At 35.3% G+C, this 22,520-nt stretch overlaps 1 protein-coding gene across 2 annotated transcripts in view; it reads left to right on the top strand.

Annotated features, from left to right (window-relative positions):
• Window positions 1-22,520, top strand: part of LOC134746644 (rap1 GTPase-activating protein 1) — a 382,127-nt gene that overhangs the window by 151,095 nt on the left and 208,512 nt on the right. The gene's annotated exons all lie outside the window — the stretch shown is intronic.

Raw genomic sequence — 22,520 nt, 5'->3', positions numbered from 1 at the left:
CATGAGGGTCCGCTCGGTGGTTTTTAGGGTTCCGTGCCCAAGGGGTGGAAGCGGGGCCCTGTTGCTGGGACTCCGCTGTCCGTCTGTCTGTCGCCGGCCTGTGTCTCGTGAACCGTGATGGCTGGACGGTTGAAGTTTTCACGGATGATGTGTTTCTGTTGCCGCTGCAACAACAAATACTAAAAAGTGCGGAGCCCTCGGTGGGCGGGTCCGGCTCGCACTTGTCCGGTGTTTTGAGTTTATCCCGAACGTGCAGGCCGACGGACGCGGGGGAGGGGGCTCAACGAACAAAGAACTTATCGAAACCATCGTATTATTACTGACTGCGAGTGGTCAACGTTACGCTTCAAAATTCCTTTTGCATTGTCTACACGATTTCCTGCATGTGCAGTCAGTGCTACAACATGTGCAGTGACAAAAAAAGGGTATTGCCACTTCACTACGCGGAATTAGAGGACTCTACCACTCAAAATTGATAGCTATGCAATTCAAGTAAGGTGCTATTTGTGTGCTTTTTTGTGGTGCTATTTGTGTATGAATTGTTTAAATGAGTGTTGTTTAAGTGACAACGTGCCGTCCTCTTGTGCTCGAAGTATGGGCATTTTGGTAGACTTCGTTTTTTATAATATAGGAGGCAAGCGAGCGGGGAGAATCGCGTGATTGGGAATTGATGTCAAAACGGCAAAAAATAAACAAGAAGATAAAATGCTACCTATAGGACATCCTAAGACGCCCAAAACCTCATCTCTTCGAAGCCGCATAAAATATAGCTACAGAGCTCCATTCCGGCATCCCTCTGAGTGGCTCAAATGGCAGACGACAAAGGCGAATTCATCAAAGCAGCAAGAGAAATATATCAACTGGACGATACCGACAGCGAATCAGACGAAGAAGAACCAACACCTCGAATCGACGAGCAAACGGCATCTCAAGATGATATTGGCCTCGCTTGGCACAAGATGTTACGAAGACCGAAACGAAAACGATGAGAAGCATATCACCAACGCTCTCCCTCGACGACATAACCTACCCCACCTACCTTCCAATATTGGCTTAAGGCTGCATAGCCGGCTGATTATAACTATCCCTTTCCCATCCCAGAGCGTGTTACTCCCCATAAAATTACGTCCCCTGGTATGCCGGCTAGTCCGGAGCAGGCATGTTCCTGGCTGGGTGTGGCGTCTCTTGTCTTGTCTTGTCATACGGGGGCATTGACCTTAGGATCATACATCTTTCTGACAAATGAACTTAAATTTATTCACCGGAATTTATACTTTATTCATTAAACATAAAGGTGAATTTCGTAAATGTTAATTTCTGGTTGAATGGGCAGTTACCCCACTTAATTGTTGCACCCTACGATGTCCTTAATTCACAATGTTTTCATGGTTGCTTGCTTCGATTATGGTAATTTTTATACGCAAATCTTAAATTAACACATCTACACTATTAAATATTAAATGACCAATGAGGACTTTAACTACATTCCATAAGTACTATATTCAATTGAGTTTCAAATCGATAATGTTTGATTCAACCCCTGAAACGCGTTGAATTACAACAAAGAAACATAGTAACCATTAGTGAATTTAGACTGTTTGATAAAAGAAAAAGATTTTTTGCATTAGAACTGACCCATTGTTGAATAAATTAAATATTCGTCGCAGAACGGATATCCGATTTCGAATTCATGTGGAATGTAGATACAAAAAATACAGAAATTAATACCATTTAATGCTAAGGTGACACATCGTGTATACATTACAGAAAGGCGGGTAATGAATTAATAGGAACCGAATTTATACGGTGTTTTGTAGGTATAACGTAGGTAGCATTTTTGGCATCATCTTTAAATTTATAAATAAACTGAATAATATAATAAATAAAAGATTAATATAATAACCAAACGTGGGTAAAATTTTGAGAATACGGATGATATTTTTGATCGTTAATTATACCGATATGAACCGCTGTTTTCTAATGAAGTATCGTCATATTTAAATTTCAAAAACTCATTTTTTTTAAATATATTTTTTATAAATCAATCAAAATCACAATCAATAATATTTCACGCCACAAGATCGTTCTTATACTTACCAATTAGGTACTGTATGATTGCGTGTATTTTCTTTCTCATATGTTAGTCCTATTTCTAATATTGGCTTTACATTTATTAGTAACACTAACTAATTGTTATTCAAACCAAAAGCTCTCGAACTGAAGGATTATACATACTATTTTTTATCAACTAAAAGCGACTTATGTCAAATCCGAAAACCAGGTCTAACACAGTTCTAAAGCAGTGGTAATAAGATTGAATACAGAATGTATATTACGAACATTATTAACGTTTTTTGGTTCTAACGGTGTTTTATTCAAATGAGTTGCAGTGCAAATCAACATTGCATTTATTATGCTGTTTCCAGTTTACTGTAAAACGTCGTGTAATCCCCTTTTGGTGCATTGTATTGCTACACTGTAAAGCTACGTCACAATGAAAGGGGTGAACTTGAATTTTAATTCCAAATTTGAATGAAGGACCCTCAAAATTAGAAGTAACGGTGGTCAGCGTAATTTGACACTTCACTGTTCATCTATGAAACTATACTTTACTCTGTGATTTAGAAACTTGTTTTTATCAATATATACATATTTAAGTCTGTAAATAGCCATCGGTATTTTACACACGAGTAGATAATGTAGGTATTTTGAGTCCAGGTTACGGAAACCCGACGCTTGCTGATGTAATGAATATTTTGCTATAAAGGCGTAAGTATTTTTAATTCATTATAGGGAAAAGTAGTAAACGTTATAATTGCGTAAAATTCAGTAAAACTTGAGTACCAAAATGATTAGCACAATCAATTTGATGCTCACTGTACCTACAAAAAATGTTAAAAGGATGTTTGGATATTACCGTTTGGTCAAGATCCGCGTAATCTGTTCGCTGAGCAACTGTTTTTGCTAAAGTTTCCGCTTCTCTAATGCAGGGGTAGGTAAAACATTTTTAAATTTAGCTTTAAAGCCAACAAAACCTGGAAAGCTTCCGCATTAACAGGAGTGCATTCAACAAGTGACCTTGAAATAAACTCCCCCTGACATTCAATTTTTCTGACCCAGTTAAACCTCGCAGCAGGAAAACCCATTTAAGAGTCAACTGTTAAGCTTAATGCAAATACGTTGGGGCAAGGTGAGGGAAATACGGAATTGCAGGAAAGCGTTTTGCACGATTTGAAAATATTTTATACCTCTTTTATACAGGGCACTTTAACTTCAGAAGATTATTTTTTGTCAGGTACTTATAAAAGCTTTCGTTTTCCTTGTGCAAAGATGTATACAATATAATAAATATGAATGCATTGAATACTCATGCCTGGTTCCCCGCGAGTATCTGACAATTTTTGTTTTTTTACATATTACCTATTTTGCTTCATTCACTCTGAAATTACAAAAGTAGTTGTACTGACATTTTAATGATTTTTATTTAATTGTATAAGTCTTTCTCATCACGGAACAATAGTGTTCCGGACCTTTAGGAGGCGTGCACGGAGCCGAAGCCAACACGTAGAGTCCCTTTTAACACTTTAATGAGATGTAAGGGGCACACCGAGCGGATGCGGCCCTTGCCCGTATCATGGGACGCACGCAGAGAGGCAGCACCCGTAAGGGGGACTTGAGAGTTGATGGAATCTAAAATGAACTAGGCTATTGGGTGAAAGCGATGGCCTAAATACTTTGAATTGGGATATGGGATAGAAAAACGGACGCCTGCTCAATAAAATGGTTTATTGTATAAGTATAATTTACTATGTCATGTATTCTCATAGTAATAATACTTAAGCAATAAACAGTTTTTCTCTTTTTGAAAGTATGGGAATATATTCCCATTAGTATTTACTTTTTTCAGTAATTAAATTACTGGTCAAATTAACCCCATTTGAAAGGCTTACACCTACGTATCTCTTATAAGGAACAACAAGCGCCACACCTTTTTATAACAGTTTAAAAAAGTGACATACTCGTAACTAACGGTCATTTAGAAGGAATGTGTCACATTAAAGCAGCGGACAAAGAGTTAAAAGAGCCATTGTAAAATCGCCCTGAATGCTCTTTTCACCTTTTGTCGCTAAGATTGTTAGGAATCTAAAGGTTCAATTAGAATTCGAGGGTTCGAAGCTTTCCCTTGACAAATTTTATCGACAATTTTAATATATTATGTATATACATAGTTCAACGACCAGTTTTCCTGTAGATTACAATAGCAAGTAATTAATTGGAAACATTAAGTAGTTGGAGTTCTTGTTGTTACAAATATATTAAAAACAGTCCTTTATTGTGTAGTTTGCAAACTGTAGATAAGTAGAGTTTTGTCTGAACGGAATACATTGAAATACTTATGAAAATATAACGTGGAAGACAAATGTAACATTTTATAAGTCACAGAAAATCCGCGATCAAATGCAATGATTGTCATTTCTATTGGCGTTTGAATCCGTTTCTTACAGATCACACAGATTCAGTTCCGATACCTATTGATTTTGTCCAACGCTTTAGAACCTCTTTATACAAATAGGTATTTATGATTTTAAATCCGCCGAAGGTAGGCATTGAATACAGATAATAATAATCTGAAACAAGTACATAAAATATTGTTCAAGTAAAAAGTATCCTAACATCATTAGTTAGGTACTGAAAAACAAAAAATATTTTGTTGCTAATACCATCATTTGCTTGATATCGGCGCAGCATGTCTTTTTCTTCCATACTTACTTCTCTGTCGCCCAGTCCACTTCACCTTTTTCTCGGTTTTCCTTTTGTTGTTATTATTGAATTTATTTATTATTTAGGCAAATCACAAAAAAATTGTCTTAATCAACGTTAAGACGTGGAGTGAAATTTAAATAGTCTCGATCAATATTCAAACCACAACGGTGACAATAGAATTTTTTCACAGGGATGAAGTAAGGTCGAAAATATTTTGTTGCTAATACCATCATTTGCTTGATATCGGCGCAGCATGTCTTTTTCTTCCATACTTACTTCTCTGTCGCCCAGTCCACTCCACCTTTTTCTCGGTTTTCCTTTTGTTGTTATTATTGAATTTATTTATTATTTAGGCAAATCACAAAAAAATTGTCTTAATCAACGTTAAGACGTGGAGTGAAATTTAAATAGTCTCGATCAATATTCAAACCACAACGGTGACAATAGAATTCTTTCACAGGGATGAAGTAAGGTCGTCGCCCTTTGGAGAATAAGGGTGTATGGTCCATTGTTTTGGTATTGTACTCTTTGTTGGTATTGTTAAACACTTGTCTTCGCTTCACCTTGCATTGTGAGACGTTAGAAGGTACTACTTACAGGGTGTTGATCTTTAAACGATAATTGTAATAAAATGGAAGCAATATTATTTTAGATACTTATAAGGTTTTATGGGGTAAAAAGTAAAGAACTTCAATTAAATAAATAAATAAATATTATAGGACATTCTTACACAGATTAACTAAGTCCCACGGTAAGCCCAAGGAGGCTTGTGTTAAGGGTACTCAGACAACGATATATAGGTACATAATATATAAATACTTAAATACATAGAAAACACCCATGACTCAGGAACAAATATCTGTGCTCATCACACAAATTAATGCCCTTACCGGGATTCGAACCCAGGACCATCGGCATCACAGACAGGGTCACTACCCACTAGGCCAGACCGGTCGTCAAAAATAAAGGATAGAATACAAACTGGAGTAAGATCATCCAAACAAATCTCACTAATAAAATTACTGTCTTAAGTTCAAAGTATAATAGTGATCCTGTACCAAAACTAGGTTGATTTTTGTTTAATGATTTTTTTGCAATTTGATGAGTTTTGGTATTCACCTGACGATTTGTTCGTACGTTGGTAAAAACACTAGAATAATTTGTAAACTTACGTGTAGAGATGGGTAGTGAGTAAATACTCAAGAGTAAATACCGAGTAAATACTCAGTATTTACTCAATTTACCCGTATTTACTCGTTTATACCCAATTTGGTGGGTATAAACTATTTAGAGTGCTGACACTGCTGACAGGGTATAGAAATCTGAAATAAAGGTGTATTTTGTACTGGATTTAGTAGTCCAATTAGTAAAAAATATATTTTAAGAGGGGCGTTCCATACATGTAACTAAGTGTCACAATAAAAAAAATCTAAAACCACCAACGTGTGGCACATCATTAAATTGGTCTTTAAAAATAACTTCAATATTATTATGCACTTTTTTCGATAAATTTATTACTTTTGGGAAAAAACCGTTTCCAAAGGCCAAAATAATGTTCATCCCTCTATAACTTTTGGAACAATGATTAATAAAATATGAAAAAATAGCGGGAGAATAGACCCTAGAAAACACTTTGAGAAAAAAAATATTTTAAACATGATCGGTCGGGTCAATTTTGAGTTTTCATTAAAAAACTCTTCATAAAAGGACGTAAGTGCCGCGTAAACACGTAATTTGGCGTGTACGGGGATTCAGGATTCTAAAAGGCGGACCTGTGGATTCTATTCCAGTCCTCAGTCACTTATTTTAATGGAAGAGTGGAACCCAGCGTGGAACGACGCTTTTTAAGCAGCAGTTGGCCGCAAATAGATGGGTAGTTAGTAAAAACCCACCAAATATTTACCTAAAATACCCGTATTTGCCGTATACCGTAACTATGTATTTAGTGTGGATAAAATATGATTTAATTATAGTCGTTAGTTTTCAGGCTGGCCCTTTCGGTTAACTCTTTGCCTATTGTAAGTAAAACCGCACGTGCTACTACCTGCAAAAAAAAAGAATCGCTAACTTTGACCGCGTATACTATACGGCTGTACTATGTATAGTCGTTAATTTTCAAGCTGGCCCTTGCAGCTAACTCATTGTCTATTGTAAGTTAAACCGCACGTGCTACTCACTCAATAAAAAACGGTTCGGTCAATTTAACCGGTTATTGAATTACAATTTCTATGGAACTTGCAATAAGATTCAAAATGAACTACGGAAAAGTTGCGAGGCTGTGTGGGGTCCCTCTACGGTTACTGAGTTTCGGCGAGTCGAACGCTACAGAACCAGTCTAAAATATGTCAACAAGATGCGTAACAAAGGCGCGTTATCCGATATAAAATATATATTTATCGGAGAGCGCACTTACACTGGTTTTTGAGCGTTGGCCTAGGGGGTCATCACTAAATTACATCACACGAATTTAGTGACTTCACATTTGGCAATCCCGTTCCCTCTCGTGTGACTTCACATATTTGACAATTTTGTTTTCAAAGAAATTAGCAAATTGAATGAAATATAGTTATTTTAATAAAAATATTTTAAGTAATAGGAATATTAGAAATTTTATGACACGATTCCGATACGATATACCGTTTCAAAAACTAGCTTATTTAGTTGTATCGCGAATACAAACAATCAAAACAATTTTCGACTACAAGTGAAGTTAAAGTGACGTCACAAAGTTTGTAACTCCTCTCCCCCTCCTCCCTAATTAATAGTTTTCCATTGTAATTGCCACGTATTTAACCGGTCAACTAATTAATCGAATTTGGGTAGTTTATAAAAATAGAAATGGGTGCTTTTTTATTTTTAGTTAGCCTACTTTGGTGTCCCACTGCTGGGCAAAGGCCTCCCCTCGTTTTTTCCATTCGACCCTGTCATCGGCATTTTCCCACCATTTGGGGTAGAATGCGTCCAAGTCGTCCCGCCATCTCCTTTTCGTTCTGCCTGAACCCTGGCCTGCACCGTCTATGGTGTTCCGTGGGTCCCACTTAGTAACCATTTTAGCCATGGGTACTTTAATAAATTGGCAACAAAAACGGAGCCTTAAATTAATCAATATGAGTTGTATTTTTATGAATTTTGGCCACATTGCTAGGAAAGACAGTGATAACCTGGAAAAGCTGGTAATCACTGGTAAAATCGAAGGCGATAAGCCGAGACGCAGGAGCCCAATGCGGTGGACAGACCAAATTCGCTCAGCCCTTGATGTAACGCTCCACGGTGCCCTACACTCGGCGACAGACAGAAAGAAGTGGCGGCAAATTGTCCAAGAGAAGCTAGAAGTTACCTAGAAGTGACCACGACCCTCAGTGATGAGGTAACCGATGAAAGGAGGAGGAGGAGGAGACCACATTTTAAAAAGAAAACGGCTATATATTTGAGGCTCATATAAATTATGGGCGTTAAAATATTATACACAGCCAAATTATATTATTATATGCCCAATGAAAGTTCGTGTTTAATAGTTTAGATTCCCGAATATTGATAAGCCAATAGCGTATTTGACTGTATTTAAAATTAATTATTTTACACCATGCATAAATGCATAAATCTAGCTGTTAAGGTACAATTGTCAACTTAAATAATAAATAATAATAATAAATAATAATAATAAAATAAAGCACCAGAAGATTAATAGAGAAACGTAGACAGCAGTTATTTTTAGACACAATTTCTATTTTAAAACCCGTATAAAACAATAAAGAGTAGATAATTTGATTGTGACGTCACATGCTAGTGTTTCATATAAATTCCGTAGTAGCAAAATCGTTTTGACAGTTCGAAAAAAGAAACTGATTTGACTAGTAGTCAAATACCCTGTTAGAATTATATGCCAATGACCGAACCTTTTTTGCAGGTAAGTAGCACGTGCGGTTTTACTTACAATAGACAAAGAGTTAGCCGTAAGAACTACTATACATACTATGTAACAATCGCCGCGCTATCTAGTAAGAGCTATATTGTAAAGTATTTTCGTCGCAGTTTTATTTTAATAAAGAACTGGTTAAAAACTGTATAATATGTGAATCAGCTTGCAACATGCACTTATCTAGAACGTAAGTAAATAAGTTACTTTGAAAGTAATTAAGTACCTTCTTATTTAAAACAAAATTGTTAAATGTACTTTATCACGTCGATATCCGCTAAATTCCAAATTACCTCTCACTGATAATCAACTTTTTGCCAAAAACTAAGCGTAATAAGCTTCTCATAACATAAATATCATTAATACACGTTAACACAATTAAATAAAAATCAATTTAGTACTTAAATCTCACCAAAATATTGAAATTTTGTTAATAATCGTTTTTACTCACCAAAATGAGTAAATACGAGTATTTACTGTATGCTTTGAGTAAATACTGAGTAAATACTCAGTATTTACTCACCCCTACCCATCTCTACTTACGTGTAAACGAACGTTCTGTTTTGACGAAACCTGAGGTGGATGAGCTTATTGTAATGTGACGAAGCCTGCGCTGTGGATCTGATGGTATGCCTTTTTTTTTGGTTACTAAATAAAATAGTATATATTGGAATAATTTGTTTGTTAATATTATCTTCGACTACCGCGATAGTTATCCATGAAATAAAACTATTTAAACGGGTTATACCGCGTATAATGAATTTAAATAACAGATTTTTTTTTACATCCCGACGTATCGCCCCCTTACAGCGTTTGTGGTCTACAGGAGACATTGTTAGTTGCTGGAATTAATAAATATTTAGTCGTTAATGCATTTCGATGGCAAACAAGTAAGTATTCAGTCTGTTAGTTAGCGGTAATCATAGCCTATATACATATATAGTAAGTAAGTAAGTAATTTTTTAGTTTATAGTAATTATAGTATACGCCTACATTTAGTTTATTTTATAGCATTTACGTTTATAGCGTTTACATCCGTTCACATTCTATTCTTTAAAAAATATGTCATTAATTTATTTATTCATGCTATCGGATATTTTAAACATGTGGTAATGTTTGTAAGTAATCTTCATTCGCATAATAAAAACCATTTTTTTTTGCCTTAAATGAGACGAACTCTGATGACACCCTGTACATAATTTAATACTGTCCAACCAAACCTGCATCGTTATTAACTAGAGTAATATAATAAAGAGTTAACTGTGTGAATAACAGCATCCCTTTATTCTCCATTGTGGCCTGGGAACATCTAAGACTGGGTCACTATGTGAGATAAAGACCCATTGTCCATATTGTCCGAGATTCACCCCGCTATGGGAAGCGTATCAAGCGTATAAATGACAAACATTATGTTTATGGTACTTTTTTAAAGAATTCCTTAAGTACTTTGTTAAAATATTCATGCTTTACTGCACTGGCTGATCTAATTGGATCTTGGCTTAATGTTTTAAGTAAACTTTTTAGAATATAGTTGATACTTAAGAATCACACGAACCTCGCCGCCGCCGTACAATCGAACTTACGCTCTCATTTTAAAAGGCCATTCATCAGAAATACTATGAAATTTGACATGTACATTCAAGTAACATATATACGATCTAGTACTAGTTTACGTTGCTAAAATTGTACCGCACTTACAACTCCTCTGGTATTGCGGGTGTCCATGCTCGGCTCCTAAGTATATCATCAAATTATTGTACTTATGTCTGAAACCTTCTCCAGAATGTAACACACACTTTTATGAAAACCTCATCAAAATCGGTTTAGCCAAACGCGAGATAATCGTGGACAAACATACATACGGGTCAAACTGAGAACCTCCTTTTTTTGAGGCGGTTAAAAATACGGTGCGTCACTGCGATTCCGTACCGTCACCGTTTTTAAGCAGCGGTGTGGTCGCACCTTAAAATGGTGCGCAGACGATCTGAATTTCAAGCCAATCGTCAATCGTTTGGCCTTAGCCGGGTCGAAAAAGAAGAGGAGTTTTTCAAGCACATAGCGATATTAGCAAAAAGATCAATCGATTAATACTTATCATAAAGCCAACGCGCTTGTGATCGTCTGAACTTGATTTATAATTATAAAAATCATAGAAATGAACCCATATATAAAAGCTTGTAATAAACACAACAACCTGAATATTTTTCTCCAGCGTAAGGAAAGCGTGAACATCGCCTCGAAGCTATTATCAATAGGTTTACCTTACTGCTCCACCATAACTTCAAATTAAGCCGGCACAAGCATGGTGCTGTCACGGTAATCATAAGCATACATTACCTTTCCCGGGGGGGAGCCAAATGGCCCATTTTGCCGATACTAAATTTAATATCGTTCCATTCGTGCAATGTTGTTATTAGTACAAATAATCGTAAATAATGCCAAATGAAACCACAATATTTATTATTTTTCACATCAATGTAGTCGTCTAAATTTATGTAACAAATTTAGTCAACTATAGAATTTTTGGTTTCCAATATATTATTAAAACTAGCTACCCGCCCCGGCTTCGCACGGGTAGTTCAACTAATTTACACAAAACCTTTACAAATTATACATATAAACCTTCCTCTTGAATCACTATCTATTAAAAAAAACCGGCCAAGTGCGAGTCTGACTCGCGTTCCAAGGGTTCCGTACATTACACAATTTAAAAAATGTATTTTTTTATGTAAAACGTGAGTGAAATGTCTTAAAAAAACCCGTAGGGGTCGGATCAAAAACTAAGTAATTAAGTCCGACTCACGCTTGACTGCAATTTCTAATAGGTTTTCCTGTAATGTATAGGTAAAGATCTATTTTGTGTATTTTTTTCAAAATTTTAGACACAGTAGTTTTTGGTCAATGGTAATTTTTTGCCTATTTTCTTGAATAACTTCTAAATTGTTTATCCTAAAATTATAAAAAAAAAAATATTTTAGATTTTCAGAATGAGCTCTTTCATTTAATATGTAACAGGATATAGTTTGAAAAACTTAATTTTTTAATTTTCTCATTTACCCCTCAAAAGTGGCCCCCATGTTTAAAATTCATAAAAAAAAAATATAGGACACTTACACAGATTGACTAAGTCCCACGGTAAGCCCAAGGAGGCTTGTGTTATGTGTACTCAGACAACGATATAATTATATAATATATAAATACTTAAATACATAGAAAACACCCATTACTCAGGAACAAATATCTGTGCTTATCACACAAAATAAATGCCCTTACCAGGATTCGAACCCACGACCATCGGCTTCACAGGCAGGCAGGCAGGCTTCATTTTTTTACGTTACATGTCCGTGTTTGGGTTACAAACTTACATATGTATACCAAATTTCAACTTAATTGGTCCAGTAATTTCGGAGAAAATTGGCTGTGACAGACGAGCAGACAGACGCACGAGTGATCCTATAAGGGTTCCGTTTTTTCCTTTTGAGGTACGGAACCCTAAAAATCGCATCAAAATCCGTTGCGTAGTTTTAAAGATCTAAGCATACATAGGGACAGCTATACAGACAGCGGAAAGCGACTTTGTTTTACACTATGTAGTGATGATTTAAAGCCGTATGCGCAAAAAACCCCATTATAGAATTTACTACATAATAACAATTTGCAATGATCTTTAAAATAACATCACAGCATAATATTAATGTTTTTACAGCGCCGTAACCTTGTGATAACTCAATTGATGAATAACCTACTTGCCTACCAGAATTTTGCATTTGTAAAAATGATATCCGATAGCATTTTTCTAAATCTATTTAACCAATAAAACTCAAGCTGAGAGAGATTGAAGCGATTACAGATCTAATCCGCAATCAAGTCAGGTATCAACTTGAATGTATAAATTTATTCAATTTAAAATACAATTTCGTATTCAAAAAGTTCCACTGCAAATTAAATCAACCTTTCCGAAATGACAAATGGCCGAAGCAAATATTTGGTCAAGCGGGTCAGACTTGATAAAGCTCTCATCGGAAAGGTTAATCGTAAACAGAATTTAAAAAAAAAACTAGTTACTAAGATAACAATTGAATTGGTGAGATGACCGCGAATCGCGAAAACCGGTCAGAGAAATTCTAATGGCAGCTTGAGAACAATGTTTAACTTATAATTTAATAACCTGTAAATCTTGTTTTTCTTCTTATGTTTAAAATATTCCTTTTTCATTACAGGTAAGATCCCAGCGAATTCCCAGAGCGTTTCGAGGCACAGACCTATCATTAAACGGGCAAGTATTACGGCGTAATCATTAGAGAGATTTCCCAACGAAAACCTCCTAAACGGTCACTTGAACAATTATTTCTTTGTATGGTTCAAAACGTTAGAAGTTCCATGTGTAGTTAATTATAGGTCAAACTGGACTGTAGGACTGTGACCCTTTTTATCACTCAAAATTATAAGGTAACAAGTATATTTAAGCTTGGGACGCTCTTACCACTTTACTCCCTTGAGCGATAATTCTGAGGATAAGTAAGGCCTTTTGTAAAGAAACAGCCCAAGTTGTTAAGTAATATAATACAGAGGACTTCGCCCTTTCTCCAAAGGGAAAGAAACTACGTGTTTTGAAAGTATTTTGTGTTAAACGTGCGGGGAATATTTTTGGACTTCGACAAAATATTTTATATTGATGACATTTATTTGACTTTTATGGTTATTTTAGACAGGCTCATCAAACGATAAAAACTATAAAATTACTATTTATAGGTAAAAAAGGTAGATAACCCCTGTTCTGCTAGGTGTTCTCCGTAAGTATGTTCCCGTCGTCGTGTTACAGGGATATAATTATTTGAAAATGAAAAGACATCTAATACAGACCTACAGAAAACTGCAGTGTGGAATGTAACAGCAAAATATGTAGTTGGTCCTGGTCCAACTAACGACTGGGTCATAACCGTAGGGAATCGTTGAATGTGGGCAACAGGACCGGTCGTTGTGAAAAATCTTCAGGGAGGAATCCTTGAATTTATACTCTTTCGGTTGATATGATGTATGTTTTATATAAAACAGCAATGGCAACTCGTAACTACTCGTATTAAGGTCATAAGACTCGCATTTTGACCATTGATTATCATTCAGCGAATTGTGTGACCTCGAGGGGTTTAGAGTTCGTCCCGTTATTAATTGTAAAACGGTGCTTTATTAACATCTGACAGTGGAACTGTCAATAAAAATAAATTTAAAAACATTGCCCATTCCAAAAACTTAGTATTACAAACGAGAGGTCCTTTTGAAGTATTAATTGACAGTCTTCCGGAGCAGGTGCTTAATTCAACAAGCTTATTGAACACATCCAAGTCCAATATAGTGTGATCTAAATTTACGCATACTTAGGAGAACACTATGGGTCAAGCTACAATCAAACTAGTACAAGATGTCTTGAGAAGGTCTGTGCGAGGTTTGAATCTGGAATCAGCACGTAGCTGCATGTCTGATAACGTGTGACTCAAGAGATGCGTACACGCATAGCAATGTGCAGATTGTGCACTTGTGCAGCTCACATATCGATTATTATTGCTAATGCCGCGCTGGTAGCAGTAGGCCAAACCGGGGCGGAATATCATATCTATTGTATTTTTATTGTAGGTACATCGATAATGTGTTTGCATCGATGAGGTGATACGTTTAGTTCGCAAAAAAAACTATATTTTCGAAGCATTCTGCGTATTTTACTACAAAAAGCGTACATATTTTATTACATGAGAATTTTGATTAATAGCGTTGATGTAACTCCAGATGATAGATTTAAATATTCATAAACAAATGAAATATTTTGACACATATACATACACACATATATTGGATTATGAACTTTAATGTATTTTCAATTACATCTGTTTATTATTTTATTTATCATACTTATAACCCAAATAGCATTCAGTAATTGTTTTAGCAGTTTTGAATATTTTGAATCAAGGTAAATAAATAACTTGACGACAAATTATGCCTAATTTAAACACTTAACCTAGTGTTATTAAGCAGTAATGAAAATACAAGTAATTATCGATTATTAATTTATTTTAGTATTTAAATTTACTTAAATTAAAATTAGTATTTAAATATCCCCTTATTAACAAATATCTATTTAACTAGTCTTCTTAGGGAATATATTTATTTGTGTAAGCAGATCCCGCATGCCTTAGATGTCCAAGTCAACTTAATTTATTCGTATCTGCCAAAATAGACGTAAATCACAATTTATTAATCATTATTTACATTTTATTACACTGCTAAACGTTCGTACTTAGCATTCGGAACTCGTTTAATTAATAAATTGATTCAATTAACTCCTTTAAGATAATAAAATATCGTCTGGCTACGGCGATTATAAACTTGTGATATTTTTCTTCCGAGTAAATCCAAATGTAACAGTAAGATGTCAAAATAAGATAGCAGGTCCAAGATTAATCCTATTGCCTACGGAGAATCGACTCTCAGGCAAACCAGTATAATATAAACCTCTACTAGTAGATCACTCATTTATTATGTAAATATTAATTATTATTTTATTTATATTTAAGACAACAAGAGCCATACAAGTTTTACATATGAGTGGTTAAATAACAGATGGCCAATAACAGTTATCCATTTATGAGATCCGACACTTCCCTTCTTGAAATCGTAAGAAAAAAAATGTACACGGTTCATCTAAGTTACACAATTTGCGGTACTATGTGAATTAAATATCCAGCAGCCACTCCTAAAACACAGGTGTCTGCGTATATACTTATAGCACAGTGACCCCGTTGTATCACCGCGGGACGTCGCCACCCCTAGCGATTGCCGATAATCACGCCATCTCGGCCCCAATTAGGAGGCTGGCTGATCTTGATAAGGGCTGCCATCGATGTAATAAATACGATGTTGCGCTAGCTTTTGTTCGGCGAGGTGTAAGTAATAAGGTGTGATGGCGTAATAACGGTTGTTTTAGATTTAAACTAATTTAAAGGGGCACGGTATTGGGTTACGTATTGTATGCAGTTTAAGTCTCACCGTTACGTAAAAAAAACCGGCCAAGTGCGAGTCGGACTCGCGCACGAAGGGTTCCGTACTATTACGCAAAAAACGGCCCAAAAAAACGTTTGTTGTAAGGGAGCCCCACGTAAATATTTGAAGTGTTTGATATTTGGGTAATAATCTGATTAAAATGCTAATTTGGTTTTCCTGTTTTGATACTAACGGACATGAGAGCATTTAAAAATTTTTAGGTAGGTACACGTTTTGTTATGTTGATTTTGATTTGTTTAGAACTTGTGAGCCTTTAATACCGCCATATATCACATCTCAATTGGTTGGAACCTAAAACACCAAGAAGTCGTTGTTAAATGAAGACATTATAGAATGTACATATCCCTAAAATTTATATAAATAAATGATGATAATTAAACACAACGTCAAAAGTACACGCTGCGCCATTTAACCTAAAGCACATTTCATGGACGAACGATGACGATTCTTCAGCATTAGGCCAAGAATACCGCTGTAATTTATGCTTGTACGTTCTAAGGTGAAATTATCTTTGAAACATCAGGCAAAAACGACTGTACGCTCCTAAAGATAAAGGCCAAAATGGAATGGTAGATTGTAGTAAAAACAGCAGAAGTGATTGCGGCTGAATGCATTTGTTTCGTTGAAGTGATAAGGGGGCATTAGTATGCGTCGCGAAACTGAGTGAGGAGGCGTGTACTGCTCAGGTAAGTTGGTCGTGTTATCGTGTAGGTACCGCGTAGGTATTCCCATTGCTTGGGCGAGTCCACTCGAGAGCTCCAGTGTAATGTGAGCAAGAGATCCTTAACAACTATACATAATTAGAAAACACTGCAAAAAGGCTTGTGCGCGCACTGTTTGGAATAAAATTCGTGCTCGAGTCACATTGGGGACGGTCATAGAAGAAACGTGGGATGACATAAGTATTTTGGCAAGGCGGAATAAATTCGCTTACTTTTTATTTAATAAAATAACTACTACTTAAACTTTGGAGGAATCAGAGGGTCTACCGCGAACATCGAAAATTGTAATTTCAAATATTTCCCTACGACTGGGTAGGTACTAACTTTTAAAGAAAGTAAAAATTTTTAGTCATCTCATCGACTGCCGTGGAGATTTTGTGTGGTGTACTAAAATGATTTTTAGGGTTCACACTTTTTAGGGTTCCGTACCCAAAGGGTAAAAACTCCCACCCTATTACTAAAACTCCACTGTCCGTCTGTCTGTCACCAGGCTGTATCTCATGATCCGTGATAGCTATAGATAGTTGAAATTTTCACAGATGATGTATTTCTGTTGCTTCTATAATAATTAATAAAAAGTACGGAACCTTCGGTGGACGAGTCCGACTCGCACTTGTCCGGTTTTTTAAGGAAAGCAACACAAATAACTATTTGCTTAAAAATTTAAATCGAACTATTTAGGGCTTATTACCAAATACCTAATTGATATGATATGATTTATTTATCTCACAATATACAATTGCACTTAAAATTACACATGGTAAATTCTTAGGAATTTATATTGCGATTGTCGGTTTTTTACATTATGAATAATTGAATATGAAAAATAACAGTGACAATCAAAATTACATTCAAAATTGCTTTGCATGCTTGCTTTGGATGGCATTCTTATGCAATACCTACCACTCATGTACTCATTGTAACTATGTTGAATGTAGTCTGTTTAATGTGCCTTTAAATAAAATAAAAAATAAAAATAAAATAATTAAAATACAATAGTATGTCAGCAGTTTCGTTAAATTCAAAACAATAGATTAAAAAACATTAAATAAATTAAAAACAATTATTTAGAAAATAAATTTGCCAGAATGGGTCGTTATTAAGCTATAAAATAAATAATCAAAATTGAGCACTTATGTCACAGAAATTAAGGTCTAATTCGTGATTTCATAAAACTCCTTTATGGAATACAGTGGATTATCCAATAAAAAGTTTCTCAAACGGCTCTTAAATTTTCTGTCAGAAGGCTCGTCTCTCAAGTATTGGGGTAGTCGCTCGTAATAAGTAGGGCCGATGATACGCGGGTTTTTTCCTGCAAGCGCCATGCGATGCGGGACAGTTCTAGTCTAAGACGCCCTGTTGAGCGAAACACCTTGCCAGAAACGTCTACTTTAGAAAACGACGACAAGTTATTTCTGACATACATCAAAACTTCAAACATATGTAGTGAGTAGTGCGTCATTATTCGGTAGTCTACGAAAATACCCCTACACGAATGTCTTGTTTTAACGCCAGCCATGGCGCGGAGGGCACGCTTTTGTAGTATTAAGACTCGATTCGCATCCGTCGAATTCCCCCACATTATAGAACCGTAAGACATTCGCGAATGAAAAATGGCAAAGTAAACCGATTTTAATGCAATAATAATAATTAAAATAGGTAGGTAACCTAAAATAATAAATATAAACAAGCGCGAAATCTGAAAGTGAATACTAAAAAGCGCGTCCATGGTTACATTTTATTTGTCAATACCGCAAACAATTTTTTTTAAATAATTGCATTAAAGGATCTAACGCGATTAAATTTGATTATTTTACCTTTTTTCCGAAGTTTCAGCAAGGTTGCACTATAGCTAGCTCTGGTCACGGAAGACTAACGTCCCAGCAAAATGTCAATTTATGCTAAATTATGTTAAATTGTCATTAATTATGTGTAAAAAATGCGAGTTTAGTGCAATTTTTTTTTACAACAAACATTTTGTTTACAAAAAATATTTTTTCTTATGTTGGTGGCAAAGTACCTATTTTGTTCAAGAAGTCTTTTCTTTAATAAAAACTGTATCAATTCACTGGTATGTTACGTTGGTAGGAATTTATTTAGTTGTAAAGTTGTGTTTATACGCGATGTTCTGACGATTTGTACTGCACACACACTTGTACTGTTATGAGGTTATGAGGAATATAGTAGTAAGTATAGACTTTTTTTCAGGCCTATTATGTATGTTCATATACATAACTGTTCAGAGATTTTATTGAATTTTGTATTTGTCCTATTTTTGTGTGTTACTCTGATCCCTGATGATTGTAGTTTTGGTGGCACGTTCGTAGCCATCATTTAGAACCTATATATTACACAAACAACATTAAATACAATTTAATGTTTTACTTGGCATTTTTGCCTTTTGACCATTGGCGCCAGTTCTGAGCGATTAAATGCCAATCGAAACACATAAAGCATACTTCACCAATCACCACTGAAGCGTCAGTCAGCATTAATCTCATTTGTCTGTCATTGTTCGGTTTGTGGTCTGCTTTGATCGTTGACGCACATTGTTGTGACATGTTGGACAATTTGGACATACGAATCTAAACAAGTAGACGCTTTGTGTTTGTTGGCAAAACTTTGCGTAGTTTAAAACCTACGCAAACTTTAACTTTAACCTTTGACTTTTTACTTTTAAAGCAACAAAATAGGCAGATAAGGTATTCGATAATATTCAATTCAACGACATAATTTTCTACTTCTTCGATAACCAATATACCTAACCATTTGCCTAAATACTGCGTAATTATTTACAGTAGGTATAAATAAATAAATAAATATTAAATATTATAGGACATTCTTACACACATTGACTAAGTCCCACAGTAAGCTCAAGAAGGCTTGTGTTGTGTTACTTAGACAACGATATATATAATATACAAATACATAAATACATATAAAACACCCAAGACTCAGGAACAAATATCTGTGCTTATCACACAAATAAATGCCCTTACCGGGATTCGAACCCAGGACCATCGGCTTCACAGGTATGTCTTTTGGTAATAACACACACTAATAACAAGGTTGTAATTAGCCGTGGCAGAACACAGCCTGTAAGCTTGAAATAGAAATCTCGTATTTTTAACTTAACAATATGCCAAGATCATTTTGAACAACTCGTCCACTTAGTTAATTACGGTGCTGACTGTAACAGTGAGTCGCCTGGTATGTAAAGCTACATAAAGCACATCAGCAATACTCCAAAAATATTGATAAGATAATAATTATAAAAAACCAAGCAACCGAAAAAAAAACAGCAGTTAAAAAACGAACTCAGCGATTAGTCCCTAAATTATTATTTAGTTCGCTTACATTTTTGTAGGTTAGGTTAGTATGATGGTGCAATATTTAATTAAAACCAATAAGATATTTTGTTACTTTTCCTTCAATCCAAATGTAAGTATTCAGTCGTTGTGGCTGTACAATCGATCAGGAAAACATCATCCAAGTTCTCGTTAACAATGCAAATGTAAAGTAAAACTCATTTGTTTTATAAATAAGAGACCGTACGTTATTCAAATGGATCTCGTATGAAATGAACTCGTATTTCATCGCATGACGGACCTGCGAATACTTTCGATGCTATTGCTCTCGTCGCACGAATGCAGTCCGCATGACGCCAATAAAACTATTGGAGTTCCATGAAACAATGTTTTATTTGTTCAAATTTATGAGAAAACCGTGTACCTATCTTCGCCACCTATGACTTATGATTATGAGTGATGTTAGATTCCTGATGAAATCAAGGGAGCTCTTCAAGCACGCCTGTATTAGTACATATATTAAGTATATTGCTTTCGTAAACCATCATTTGGTGAAATGGAACTTAAGTAGGATGGTAAAAGGCCATAAAATTATGACATGTTATTTTTCTGGTGGTATAAAATATCAGTTGGTAGGTTTTCCTTAAGTACTTAAAGTTTCACGTAAAGATGTTCACTAAGTTCAGTTACATCCTTTCTTGAACCAGTTCGTAGGAATTTAGTTCTTTTTCTTTTAATTCCGCGGAGAGTAGGGAGGGACCTCCACTTCCGATATTTGTCGACCTTGGGCTACCTAGATGACAAACGTAAATCGACATACCCCAAACGAAAATAAAAAATGTATAGGGATGACTGATGCTATAAAAAATCATACATAATTTAAGTTTCGATCTGCGTTTTCTATCAACGATTGTCATCTTTGCTAGGCTTTATGTAACGATGCAAGTATCATTACCGATCGGTAGTGTAGTGTTCCGGGAGGCGTAAAAGATAGTACGTTCCAGTATGGTAAAAGATATAGCCTTAGATTAATTTCCACATCAGACCTTAACCGTCTTTTCCATACGTACGTATACTTTAGTGATCAACACAAACAAGATTATATAGGTATAATAGTTATTTGTTTTACAAGGGGGCAAAGTTGTTGTTTAACCTCTCATGATAATATTGATACCCGAGTAAGCGAAAGATATTGAGCGTTTCACGGCACGAGGGTTTTCATCACACCAACACAAGGAAAATGCTAACTATAAAATATCAAACAAAATCAAAGCAGATCGATTCAAAATTATTGTTATTAAATGCTTATCATTCAAAATCATCATTTAAAAGTCAATTCTACCAGCAAACATTAGAAAACAACTCAAAATTTGCATTTGATTACTTTGCCTCAGATCACATGTGAATAAAATGCAACTTTCTTACCTGTCAGTTTTTGAACGATCAAGAGAACGTTTACCATCAGCTGGTGTGGTGACAATAAAATTCTAAGTATTCTAACTTCAATTGTTCGATACAAACTGGATAATTTTAAAGCTTTTATTTGATAATTTAGTGTATTTGTAAGAGGTCAATTTGTAAACATATATTTTGGGTGAATAAACGATTTTAATAATTTACAATTCAGACAGGAATCATCATCTTAAATAATTTACTTACATTGTTTACACTTCGTGAAACGTTACATTAAATTAAATTGGCGTAAAGTTTTACGACAAAGTTTTAATCATAGGTTCATAATACACACACATATTGTTCAGGATTATTTGAGCTTATCATTTGGGTGCTTGCGTCTCTTCAGCTGTCGGCAGGTAAAATAATATACGAGATTCCGACCTTATTACTTTTTAGGACCTATACAAATTCATGTCATGTCCCAAAAGTTTTACTGCTTGCTTTAATCATAATGCATTATGTAACCCTAAGGATCGATTATCCAAAATTAGAATAAGAAGTACATAATCTGAAGGAGTTTATTTTTTATTTGCTTAGGTCTTCAAATGTATGTTTTTTTATTAAATACTTAAATTAATCCTTAATTACCTTAAGATAATCTGACAATACAAACCTAATTTTGTGACGCCTAATTTTTTACAAAATCCTAAAACCCCGTTAAAAATTTAGTATGTACTTAGGTACCTATTATTCAAATAATTCAAATAGATAGTAATGTGCGTAATCATTGGACCGATTATATTATGGGCTCGGGCCCGGACCGGACGCTCCAAACGTGCCAGGATCTATGGAAACGGAAAAGGGATGGGGCAAATTAGTACCCAGGGTGCCTAGGGCAGTGCTTATTGCTAAGTGTGTCGCTTCCGGGTTGCGGTTTTGAACTGCAAACGGTTCGGCTAGTACCTAGTACCTACCTACCGGAGCACCTACCTGCACAGACGTTTTGCCTAGGTACTCAGTTGGGTATTTAGGTAGGTAACAAGCAGCTACCCCTATGGAAACCAAGTATTACATACTGGTCCGTAGACTGGTGTTGCTGTCGGTAGGTAATACCAAGTAAATACCCACATTCTTCTTGACACTGCACATACCTATACTTAAGTAAAAAAAGGATCTATTTAGGTTTGTAGATAAATGTTTTATTTCATTTGTACATAAGGCTTTTGTGCGGTAAATCCCAAACTACCCTCACCTGTCTTGTCTTGGTGGTTTTGCAAATTTGTTACCCAAATTTGTAAATTGATAGTGATTTTAAAATTAGGTAAGTATTTAAAAGTATGTAACTACGTCTGTAGGTATGAA

The sequence above is a fragment of the Cydia strobilella genome, chromosome 13 (assembly GCF_947568885.1).
Source record: "Cydia strobilella chromosome 13, ilCydStro3.1, whole genome shotgun sequence".
NCBI classification, from domain to species: domain Eukaryota; kingdom Metazoa; phylum Arthropoda; class Insecta; order Lepidoptera; family Tortricidae; genus Cydia; species Cydia strobilella.
The sequence above is the reverse complement of the archived record's forward strand: the minus strand, read 5'-3'. Positions and strand labels throughout refer to the sequence as shown.